The 12,422-nt window shown below is 37.4% G+C and overlaps 1 protein-coding gene and 1 long non-coding RNA gene across 2 annotated transcripts in view; one reads left to right on the forward strand and one right to left on the reverse strand.

Annotated features, from left to right (window-relative positions):
* The window catches only part of NKAIN2 (sodium/potassium transporting ATPase interacting 2), a 746,352-nt gene that overhangs the window by 285,308 nt on the left and 448,622 nt on the right, over positions 1-12,422 (reverse strand). The window lies entirely within an intron of this gene.
* The window catches only part of LOC120402231, a 30,834-nt gene that overhangs the window by 12,093 nt on the left and 6,319 nt on the right, over positions 1-12,422 (forward strand). The window contains exon 2 of the long non-coding RNA XR_005597073.1: positions 9,077-9,222. This is a non-coding gene — a long non-coding RNA (uncharacterized LOC120402231). The remainder of the gene's footprint in view (positions 1-9,076; positions 9,223-12,422) is intronic.

The raw sequence follows: 12,422 nt of genomic DNA on the forward strand, positions 1-12,422 counted from the left end.
ACCAACACAATAAAGTCCAGAGACTGATGGGGGCATCCATATCTCTTCTGTATTTTCCCCTGTTCTATTAGTTGATGTGGTACACGTTCAACGTGTATTGATGTCCATTACAAACATACCTATTATAATCCAAATTTCATGGTAGTTTCCCCTATGTCTTAATCATGTTTTTTTGTTTCATGATCATGATTTTTGAGGGATGAAGAACACTAACAAGAGAACTCAGTTTCATTCCAGACAGAGACAAAGAGGATGATGAATTAATTTCCCCCATTAATTTAAAATAAAGGCAAGCTCAAGTAACTGCTGAATCAAGAAAGCACTATTGAATTTTAACTTCATGTTGGGGCACACACTATTTTTCTACCTCCATGCAAGACAGGTGCTAGAATAGAGGTTTTCTTTTGGTATGGTTCCAGTTGCACAGCCATCAGCGAGGTGTTGCTTTATAGCAACCTGAAGAGTGCAAGAAATGCTCCTCTAAATTTCTTCTATGCCTGATAGGATCTTAATTATCATCTAATTACAGATAATTATTTCAGTAAAGCTATCAGGATAATTAATCACATACAGAATTTTCTTTGTCTAATTTCTCTTTATCAAATAGACTTACTCATGCTTTTTAATAATTACTTATTATAGTGTACAGCTGATTATGTCATCATAAGAAAATAGGAACGGCCATAGTGGATCAGACCTATCTAGTCCAAAGTTTTTCTTTAGAACAAACAGTGCCAGATGCATCAAGGGAGATTGAAAAAAAAATCCAGTAATAGAAAATTATGGAGTAACTTGTCTATAGTAGAAGATTTTTCCAAACCTCAGGCATCTAGCGATTGCCTTATACTCAAAAGCATGACAGTTTATTATACCCCTTATATAGTTTTATCCAGTTGAATATAACTGGATGTGCCATTATCCATTACCCATAAAAATGTTTATTCCTTTGCTGAATCTCACCTAATCTAATGTCAAAGTCCTAGTGAATTTTGACCTTAGTGCCTCTTAAAACATCTTTTCAGGCCATTTGTACATTTATTTCACACCTTGTGTATATAAGTTGCAGTTTGTCATTTACAATATACTCAATGACATTAAGGCCTGGTCTACACTAAGAAGGGGGGTCGAACTAGGGTACGCAAATTCAGCTACGTGAATAGCGTAGCTGAATTTGAAGTACCCTAGTTCGACCTACTCACCCGTCCAGACGCAGCGGGGTCGAACTCCGCGGCTCCCCCGTCGACTCCGCAACCGCCGTTTGCAGTGGTGGAGTACCGGAGTCGACCGCAGTGCTTCCGGAGTTCGAACTATCGCGTCTAGATCAGACGCGATAGTTCGAACTCCGAGAAGTCGAACTCACCGCGTCGACCCGGAAGGTAAGTGTAAACCTACCCTAAGAGGGAACCTTTCATGGTAAGGAACTAAAACTATTAATGCTTCAACAGAGACCACAAATTGTCTTACAAATTATTATTTTCTGATACATTCAAGAAATCAGCTCATCTTTTTGTTTAAAATTAACTCCACAATTGAGAAGATAGTGAAAGTCAAATAACCAGATAGAAAGCTACATTACTTCTTAAACAGAAGAGAAGACTGCCACACAAACACTAACTGCATGCAATAATAGTTAAAGCAGGGAATATACCTGTTGCTCAAATTACATTTAAGCATGGATTGCCCCAAATTCAAAGCAACTAGAGTGTAAATAATTTTGTGTAACTGAATAGTTCATATTTGACTGAAGAGCGGGTAGTAAGATTCTGAAATCTGTCAGAGTGGTATTTAGAGTGTGACTCAAATCCAAGTGCAGCCCAAGTGAAATAGGCTAGGTAGACATTCTCATGCTTAATATACAGATAACATGTATAGAATCACTCAACTTTGATCAAGTATGAACACAGCATGTTGGGAACTGCAGATTCTACAGGGCTGCAAATTAATATTAACTATGAGGACAGCTACAACACACTCAATTTTATGCAAAATAGGTGCGCTCTTCAAGTTGATAGACAACATGGTGCTATGATGGGCAAAGTTTATGAGCCATTTGTGGTAATGCATGAGAGAAGGTGATGCCAGACACAGTCAGTTTCACGCAGCCATGTATCTCTAATAATTAATAACAAATCATAAGCACCATGTAAAAGAAGAAAGAGGAGGAGAAGTTAGAAGAATAACACCCCCACATAAAACAGGCAATGAGGACTGAGCCTAGAATTATGACATTATGGTCATGCGCAATGCTGTCTTTAATTCTGGTGCTTAGATACTACGCTGATAATTACCTTAGAAATACCAAGAGTAGAGTAGATCATATTAGAGACATACAAATCTTTCATTCTAAGATCTAAAAGTATTTTGAGGATGAAACCCTGGCCCTACTGAAGTCAATGGCAATACTCCCATTGATGTCAATGAGGCCAGGAGTTCACCCTCCAAACTGATCGCTCCTTAACAGGTTGTTAACATCTACTAAATACCTAAATATGCAGCAACTTAAAACACACACCTAACGACAATTCTTCATAAGCCATTTTACATTACTAGGTTGAATTATAATGGAAGAAATTAGTTCCTTGGTTCAGAATCCTCCATAGTTGCTAATGGCCAGCCATTTTTTATTGTGCTCATCTCTACCATGGTTTTCATCCAGCAGAATGGTAATACTCTTTAATCAGTGCAGTGAAGATAGCAGATTCAATTTTGACATCCGTGGCTCTATATCATCGCTTTGCTGGCTGTTTTTCTTTTCTAACTGGCTTCAGTCACCTCATTTTCTCATATTTCTGGCTCAATAGGTTCAGCATGAAGCTATGCATGATGATGCTGAAGAATTGTTCAAGGTTTTTCCATAAATTTTTCACTTATACTGAACATACTTCATCTTTATAGTAGCAATGTTTTCTGCTTTACTGAAATTATACTATACACAAACACCCACCCACCAGATTTTCCTTTTGATACTTCAAGGTAACTACAGTTAAAAGTAACTGCCCACAGACAAATCTAAAAAGTCAGTTTTACCCTGGGAAAAACTGTTGTATTTTTCACGTGTTTATAGTTTAAGCTAGTAGGAAGGTCCCTTTAAGAAAATTGACAATTCTTCACTGCAATTCAAATTGCCTTAGCACTCTGTTAAAAATACTGTGTTTCAATGTCACATCAAAGTCACACGGGTAATTTTTACTTACCATAACAGGAGTAAAAATTGACATTTTGGCCATTCTGCCTTCCTCTGAGGTTACTCTAAGGAACTAAACTGAATGGCCAAATCATCCTGTTCTACTCATAAATCAAAGTTACGTTTGGCCTTCATGTGGCAACGAAGCATGGTATTTTTAAACAATGTGCTTTGAGGATTCAAAGCACTAGCAGCTTTTGTTGTCTTGTCATGTTTTATTACAGATTTACTAATTACATTTCAAATCAGCAAAACAAACTGCAAGGTGAAGCATTGATCAAGCAGCATATCCCTCATGCAGAAGCCAGCATGTAGATTTAAAAACCACAAATTCTGCTCTATGTAAATATCCACAATCCCACTGGCTAAATTCATATAGCTAAACCCAATTATACTCTAAACAAAATTTTACAATCTGCATCTTTAGTTCTATGTACAGGAATTACATTATTTGCCTCATATTACGTCCCCATCCCTCATCCAAGGTGGTGATAGCCATGTGACAAACTGCAGAGATATCTAATAAATTCTGCATTTCTTAGCATTTACTTATTGATTTTTATAGGACCCATCACCAGTGTGTCTAAATACAAATTATATATGCAGCTTTGAAGACTTCACTTGCACTCTGCCTACTGATCGGTTTCCTCCATGAATAATCGTAACATATAGTAACAATATCACACCTCTGAGTAGTGTCAAATGGTTACCATTTTTATTTTTGAGAACTGCCTCCCAAGGAAGCATTTCCTTCTTTCCCCTCTTCAAAGCTAAGAGTTCAAGAGCCAGTAAGGACAACACTGAGTCCTGAAGCAGGGAGAGGTTTATACCTTTTGTAACCCTTCTGCCAGTTGTCCTCGGCAGCAAAGAGGACCAGTTTGATTTTTCTAAGGACTTCCTTGAAGTCTTAACTATGTCTCGAGCCCCCACCCAGAAACAATAAACACCACCCTGGCAATTCTTCCCCACTTGCAAGCTCTGAGTCCAGGGTTTGCAACAAAGAAATTCACTGGGGATGGGGCGGGGAGAAGGAACACAACAGAATTAATTTGGAAAACCAGCAATTAACAAATTATATGATGTAAGACTCCCACCCGTGGGGTGTCTTAACAGAGGTACAAATATCAGTGTTCTTTTGGATATTGTGAGTGGCTGATGTGTCCTGGCTATTTCCCTCCTTGCCAGCACCCACGCACTGTCCTGGCTTGGAGCAGGCCAATGATTCTAGCCGGTCAGTACTGCCTGGGCTGTTCTTGGGGATAATTGCTGGGTAGGGAGGCCTGCACCTTAGGTAGGCTGCTGCTCTCTCTTTGGTTTCAGACAAAGCTCCCTAGCTCTACTGGCACTTTGCACCATCCATCCCCTCAAAGGTGCCACTGCTGCTCTGAGCTGTCCTTCACCTGGGAGAAGCTGCTGTCAACTCCCTGCATCATCAGTTACCTCAGAGCTGCGGCCACTGCTGCTCTGTGCCATCTGTTATCACCAAGGTGCTGCTACTACCTCTGCTCTGCACTGTACAATGTTGACTGTTCAGCATTCTCAGCTCAGCTCTTAGGAAGGAATCAATGGCATCTAGGAGTCCTGACAGAGTTCTCACCACCAGAGACATATTCCCAGCAGTTGGCACTTCCCCTCTTTCCCGCTGCTTTAGCTCTGTCCAGGATCCCTTCCCACCCAATCGCACCTGACAGCGGATGTAGTCAGCGTAGCCCAAGTCAACAGGAATGTTTTATCCTTGTATTTCCAAACAAGGTCAATTACATTTTATTGCCCTCAAACTGAATCTTAAGCAAATGCCCCAAACCGTCAAAATAATGAAATGCAAACAAGGCCTGCTCAACTCAGTTAACTTCTCTTGCTTTGCAACAGAAACTGGCAGAGAGTTCCCTCGCCAGTGGAGCCCCTGCTCATCGTAAGCAGCTCTGGGCCACTCTTCACCCATTTCACCAACAGGATGACAATAATGAGCTCCCTTTTCTCTAAGGCTTCAGGCTACAGGGCTTACACTTGTGACCCTTCATGGTAGGAAATGGAAGAGATCTCATTATAAAGGGGAGATTTGAATGGGCAGCATTTTCATCTATTCTTGAAGAGTCTCGATATATGGGATCTTAAAATCATTGTACCATAAAATTATTATTCTTTAATATTCACATAGCGGGGGCATCTGGATGCCCCTGTCAGTACCTGGACTCTATTGTGCTGGTGCTATAAAATCACACACAAACATATGGAGTGAAATCTTGGCTCCACTAGGGCTACCACTTGGCCGGTATTTGACTGGCCTGGCTGGGTGTTTTAATGGATTTGCCAGTTGCCATAAAAATAATTTAATCTCCCAGGTTTTTTTTTTAATCTAATGTTAAAAGTTTCTGTGTCCAGCTAAAGATGCTACAATATTGCTGTTAAAAATAAGAAATTGCTGGAAACATCAAAATCAAACTGCAAATATAAATTCAAGAAATAGACTGAATGGATTTTATGTATAAAGCTCCAAAATGTTCACATTCAACTATATAGTTAAAATATAAAATCAATGCAGTTTGGGAAAAAATAATCTCAATGAAGATGGACACAAACAAAGCAGCTTAGAGGAAACATGACCAAGGTAAGACAATGATGTTATTAATCTTATCTATAGGTGAAATCTCTCTAGATACTATAACTGGCTGTTGAAGGGGAAGTGGGGGTTGTGGAGTTGCCGGTGGTTGGGGCTGTGGTGAACTTGCGTGGGTGGAAGGGAAAACATTTGCATTTCAAAGGTGGAAGAACTTTACTATTGATTTCAGTGGAGCCAGATTTTCACTCATTGTCCTTGCCCCAAAAAGTTTACAATTTAAGAAATCACATTATTATTCTATAAAGGAAAATAAACTTTTTTTTTGTTATTCTTTTAGATGTCCAAAACTTTATAATTTTCCTGTCACTATGAAGCTTGTTAAATTGGACTTATAGTAATGAAGAGTTCAGAGGTGAAGGGATAAAAATTAGTGCCAAATATCTGTCTGTATATTAATAAAACCTTTCAAACATTTTACAAATATTTTCTGACCTATATGTATCTGAATGATCTCAGACATACAAATATTGGAACTACAAAATGGCACCTGGAGGCTTAGCTAGGAGATCCTTATATCTGTTTTCTACTCACATACTAGTTGACAAAATGTTCTATTGTAATTTAACAAACCTGCATAATTATTTATATATTCAAGGACAGTATTAAAAGTAAGTTCATCTCATTTTCTTTCTTAAGGCATAGTTTGTAGTTTATGTATTCTTAAAATCAGTCTTTTCAGATTCTGGTCGTGGTGATTATGGCATCTCTTAAAAACAGTGAATTTAACAAGAAGAAAATTGTACATTCATTTTGCATACTGTGAAAAAAACTAATACTTTCTAAAGACAAACTGTATGGCTGAAAGTACTTTTTCTAGTTGTTTTGGCCCACACTTTTTAGTTTTCATAGCAAACAAAAAAATTCTTTTTGTGTTACTTTAGCATGGTTTAATGTAGGATAATTAGTCAGAGCCTCCTGTGGCAATTCCACTGGCATGTTTAAACAATTTGTACAAAAAGTTTACTGCTTTTGACTCTAATGGCATTGAAAAATTAACTACATTTATTATAAGTGAGAGAATTTCAGCTGGCTTTTTCCCTTTCCCCCACTCAGTCGGAAAAAGAATAAGTTAAATTCGGCCTACTTAATTGGAATTTCAGCTTTTCAGTTACAGTTGGAAATCAATCCATTTGGTTAAGTTAATCCATCTGGCGCTATTCAGCTCAGCTCCTACAAAACAACACTTTTATCATCTATGCCACAAATTAAATTGAGGTTGTTTCATAATCATAGTTTTAAGGATCACATCAGCAGTACATAGAACTGCACTACTGATTTAAATTATTTGTGGGTTACTTCCTGTGGAGAATATTCTCAATCTATCCCTTGTTGTGGAAATTTTAACTAATCTGTATTACTACAATACCTGACCTGGCCATGGGTGGCTACCAGAAGTCTATTGGAAAAGTTAATCCACAATAACTCAGGATTCAGTAATAACTTGGTTTTAAAAGGATGGAAATCAATTCTTTGGAAATCTTTTTTAAAATGTCTGTATTAAAGGAATACTACTATTTGGTGGGTTAAAATAGGTATTCCTCTACAATGTAAATAGAAATTACACATATCAAACAGCACTGTAACTTTCTTGCAAAAGCAATTAAATAAAATGAACAGAATCAACTGTTGGGTAGTTGAGGGAGAATATGTGTAATCCAGGCATTTATTCCCCCCCCCCAAAATGGCATTCTAAAAATGAAAATATTTATTCTTGATATAATTGATGTGAATATGAACAACACTGGAGCCTAAGGGTTTCTTTTTAACTCATCTGAAGTAGCATAACTAGACAATGCCAGTTTTTCATGTTCATTTCATGCCCAAATTGGGTTTAAAATTTGAGTCAGCATATACCTAGCAGTATATTTTTATAATAGGATGCCTTCTGTGTATTTCATTTTGGCCTTCACCACACTAGAATTAGCCATAACAGTTTGTTTGATATGCTGAAAGATCACAGATCAGCTTTGGGGAAAGGTGATGTATAAATGTATGCTGTTAGTGCAGTGAAGAGACTGCTGTTTAAATTTTCCATTGATTGCAGGTCACAACGAGCACATTCAAAGACATGGATCTTATTTCTCAAGTGAATGGGTAAAATATTGATTCTTCAAAAATACATGTCCCCCAATATTGTATTACTTTATATTCACGTGCTCTGAAACAGATGCTTTCCCTTCAGTTTATGAAACGGTATATTTTGGAACAAAATCTTTTGTGTCTAGCACAGCATGTGGCTAAGATCCTTACATCTGCATCTATTTTTAGTGTTCTCAAAGGCTCAGGTATGTTCTTTCAAACTGGCTTAATGTCTTATTGAACAAATGGACATACCGTAACTGAAATAAGCAATGTTGGAAACGTACTAGAAGAAAAAGTTATATGGAGTAGGAGATTTTATATTTAAAGCCTAAAACAAACTAACCACACGAATGATTTATTTCAGATTAATGATTGGTGAAGAGACTGGAACACCAGCAGTAACACCAACATTTTGGACACTGTAAACAGAAATTACTCTGATTTGAAATAGTATTGGGGTCTTTGCAATTTAGATACAGTAGAACCTCAGAGTTATGAACACCAGAGTTACGAACTGATTGGTCAACCACACACCTCATTTGGAACCAGAAGTATGCAATCAGGCAGCATCAGAGATTCCCCCCCGCCCCCCAAAAGGTGCAAATATAATACAATACTGTGTTAAATGTAAACTACTAAAAAAATAAGGGAGAAGTTTTAAAAAGATTTAACAAGGGAAGAAAACTGTTTCTGTGCTTGTTTCATTTAAATTAAGATGGTTAAAAGCAGCATTTTTCTTCTGCATAGTAAAGTTTCAAAGCTGTTGTAAGTCCATCTTCAGTTGTAAACTGTTGAAAGAACAACCATAAAGTTTTATTCAGAGTTAAAAAAATTTCAGAGTTACAACCAACCTCCATTTCCAAGATGTTCATAACTCCAAGTTTCTATGGTACTACTTATCATGGATAAAGAGCAGCAAGATGTTATAGTCTTTGAATTTAGATACCATTAGTACAAAATACAACTGAGGTGACAGAGGGGGAGGTTATGCAACAGTGAAGTCACCCCATGTTAAAATTACTATATCATCATGAAACAGCCAATAGCTGCCTTTTGGCAGTTCTGCAGCCTTGCTATACATCGATTATGAAATAATTGTTCTTTCCCAGGTGACCACCATTATAACTGTGACCTGACAAGGGCATTCTAAGCTAAGCCATATGTTCACCACATTTCCCATTCTACTGCAGGATTCCTTCTGGCTAGAACAGCCGCATGTATCAGCTTATGAAATGTAGAAGATAGGATTCTACCCAGGAGAGGGATCAAATTGAAGTTTGCTTCTCTACCTGTCTTTTCTTCCCTCCCTAAAGGGACAACCTCAGTTTTGACAAAGGTATTTCACATTGTGTAGGATACCTTAAATACTATAGACTAATGCAGTGTCACACTTCATAGCATCATAACACAATGACATTTTCCCAGAAGGCAAAAGCACCAAGGTGGCAAGCATACAAACCATAGCCACGTGCTAACAGTGCTTGTCTTCACGTTAGTACTCTGAATGCTCCCAAAGCTATCTCACAGTGGTTAGCAAAGCTGAGCTTTGGCTACAATAGCTACCGGTGAAAACGAAACACAACTTTTTGGAAAAGATGCTCTCTGTTACATACAACTATTTTGACGTCAATGGTATTGCATTTGCATTACCTACAGCACTTGAACACCTTCAGCAATGTTGCAGGACAGGATTTCAAACATTCCAAAAGAAAAAACAAACAAACCTAACCTTGAATGGTGTTACAGCCTTTCCAAAATATATTCTGAATGGTGGAAAGACTTTCTCGCAATATTCAAGATACTGTGTAGCTTTTCTTTCTCTTTTCTTACTGTGCAAGGGTTTGCCATTCTGGCATTCAACAGCATACTTCAATATCAGTTTATTTATGTATGTGAATAATGTACAGCATATTACACTTACTGATGCTCATCAGATAGTTGCTTACATTGAGACACATTCTGACAGGAGTTACCTCACTGCTATCTGAAATTGCTTGCAACATATATTTTGAGGAGAAATGTGGTGAGGTATATGAAAGGTACTGGTGCAGAATTCAACCGTTTATTCATAGACTTAGTATTTTTAAGTGAAATTCTCTCAATAGCTATCAATGAACTTGGCGGTGACTTGAAGGAAATCACCTTTTAGGATGTTGAAAAGGGAGTCATGTCCGTGCTGTAGTCTCATTTCTGGGCTTCTGCTGAACAGAAGCTGAGAATGACCAATTAAGCCTAATTGTGATAAATTATATGCTTTTTATTAATTCTAATGGGAGGGGAGGTCTGCTGCCCAACAGGTAATAACACTAAACTAATTGTGGTGAAACCTCAGGTTACATTTAAAGTGACCCTAGCCATGAGAGGATAGTTCTTCATCTACTATGCCATTATTACAGGCTTCACATTTATATACACAATTAATTTTGTGACAGTGTATGAAGTTATGAGCCTTAATATGGTTAAAAAGGCCTGTCTTTCCATTGCATTATTAGTTTTCATTGTAGAATAGCTATTTTGTCACTATATCATTGAAGAGACCCAGTCAAGGGTTCAGTTAGCCTACAAACTAGCTGATTTCTTTTCTATTTGTGTGTACACATGTGCATGTCATACCATCCCTTCCTGTCTTCCTCTCTGTTCTTGTGAGGAGGCAGCATACTGCAATTTGCAAGAACTTGGAAAGCATAAAAAACAAAATAGTCTGTCATTAATTTTGATACTACATGCATGTTCTCTATGAATGCACACACTCACAACAGCTAACAAACCTAACCAGTAAAGCTACCGATTGCGCAGCATTAGGGTAGGATGCAAATTTTTAGGTGAATAATTTATTCACAAAAAATGCAGTTTTAGGCCAAAAAAAAATTTGGAAAAAGTAAAAATGTTTTCTTTCAACATTTTCAAATTAAACATGTCAACCTTTCCTTTCAAACTGACAAATAATTTAGAAATTGTACTAGATTTAATTATTTTTAAAAAGACAAAACACACTAAAAAACTAACCAAATGTTTCATATTGGTTTGAACAAGAGATTTTTGTTAACCGATTTCTCAGTTCAGCCACTGAATTGAAAAATGTATTATCTGTTCTGCTTCAGTAGGCTTTGAAGCTGATCAAAAAGTTTGTCAAAAGTTTATTTCTAGGTAAAATTGGGTTTTCAAGTAAATGAAAATTCTCCCAGAAAGGGCTTTGTTTTCACAAAAAGTCTTTGTTCAAAAACGTAAACTCAAATATTTTCAGCTGGCAACAGATTGCTGAAAACCAAAACATTTTCAGTTTTTCAGTGAAAAGTCAAAATTTTCCACTGAAAATTTCAGTGAAAAATAAATTGTTCCATGGGGGGAGAAAAAAATTCTGACCAGTTCCACTCAGCTCTTTTGAAAATCATGTCATTAAAGTGACTAAATGTGGATTTAAGGACTTAAGTTTAGATATTCATTTTGAATATCATAGAATCACAGAAATGTAGGGCTGAAAGGGACCTCAAGAGGTCGTCAAGTCCAGTCCCCTGTGCTGAGGCAGAACCAAGTATAACTAGTCCATGCTGCACAGGTGCTTGTCTAACCTGTTAAAAACCTTCAGAGTTGGGGATTCTACTAACTCACTTGGAATTCTATTCCAAGGTTTAACTACCCTTATAATTAGAAAGTTTGTCTTAATACCTAATCTAAATCTCCGTTGCTGCAGATTAAGCCCATTACTTTTTGTCCTAATTCCAGTGGCCATGGAGAACAACTGATCACAGCCCTCTTTATAACAGCCCTTACCATATTTGAACACTATTATCAGGTCCCCCTCAGTCCTCTTCCCTCAAAACTAAACAAGCCCATTTTTTTAAACCTTTCCTTATAGGTCACGTTTTCTAAACCTTTTCTCATTTCTGTTGCTCGCCTCTGGACTCTCTCCAATTTGTCCACATCTTTCCTCAAGTGTGATGACCAGAATTGGACACAGTACTGCAGCTGAGGCCTCACTAGTGCCAAGTTGAGTGGGAAAATTACCTCCCATGCCCTATATACAACTCTTGTGTTAATAGCCCTTTTTTACAACTGCATCACATTGTTGGCTCATATTCAATTTGTTATTCACTATAATCCCCAGATCTTTTTCAGCAGCACTACCACCTAGCCAGTTATTTCCCATTTTGTAGTTCTGCATTTGATTTTTTCCTTCTTAAGTGAAATACTTTGCACTTGTCTTTACTGAATTTCATGTTCTTGATTCAGATCAATTCTCTAATTTATCAAGGTCATTTTGAATTCAAATCTTGTCCTCCAAAGTGCTTGTAATTCCCTCCCAGCTTTGTGTCATCCACAAATATTAGAAGTGTACTCTCCATGGATTACCCAAGTCATTAATGAAAATATTGACTTGTACCTGATCCAGGACTGACTCCTGTGGAACCCTACTAGATACACCCTCCAGTTACACAGTGAACCATTCCTAACTATTCTCTGAGTACGGTCTTTCAACCAGCTGTACTCCCACATAGTAATTTCATCTAGACCACATTTCCCTACTTTGCTTATGAG

The sequence above is a fragment of the Mauremys reevesii genome, linkage group 3, assembly GCF_016161935.1.
Source record: "Mauremys reevesii isolate NIE-2019 linkage group 3, ASM1616193v1, whole genome shotgun sequence".
NCBI lineage: Eukaryota > Metazoa > Chordata > Testudines > Geoemydidae > Mauremys > Mauremys reevesii.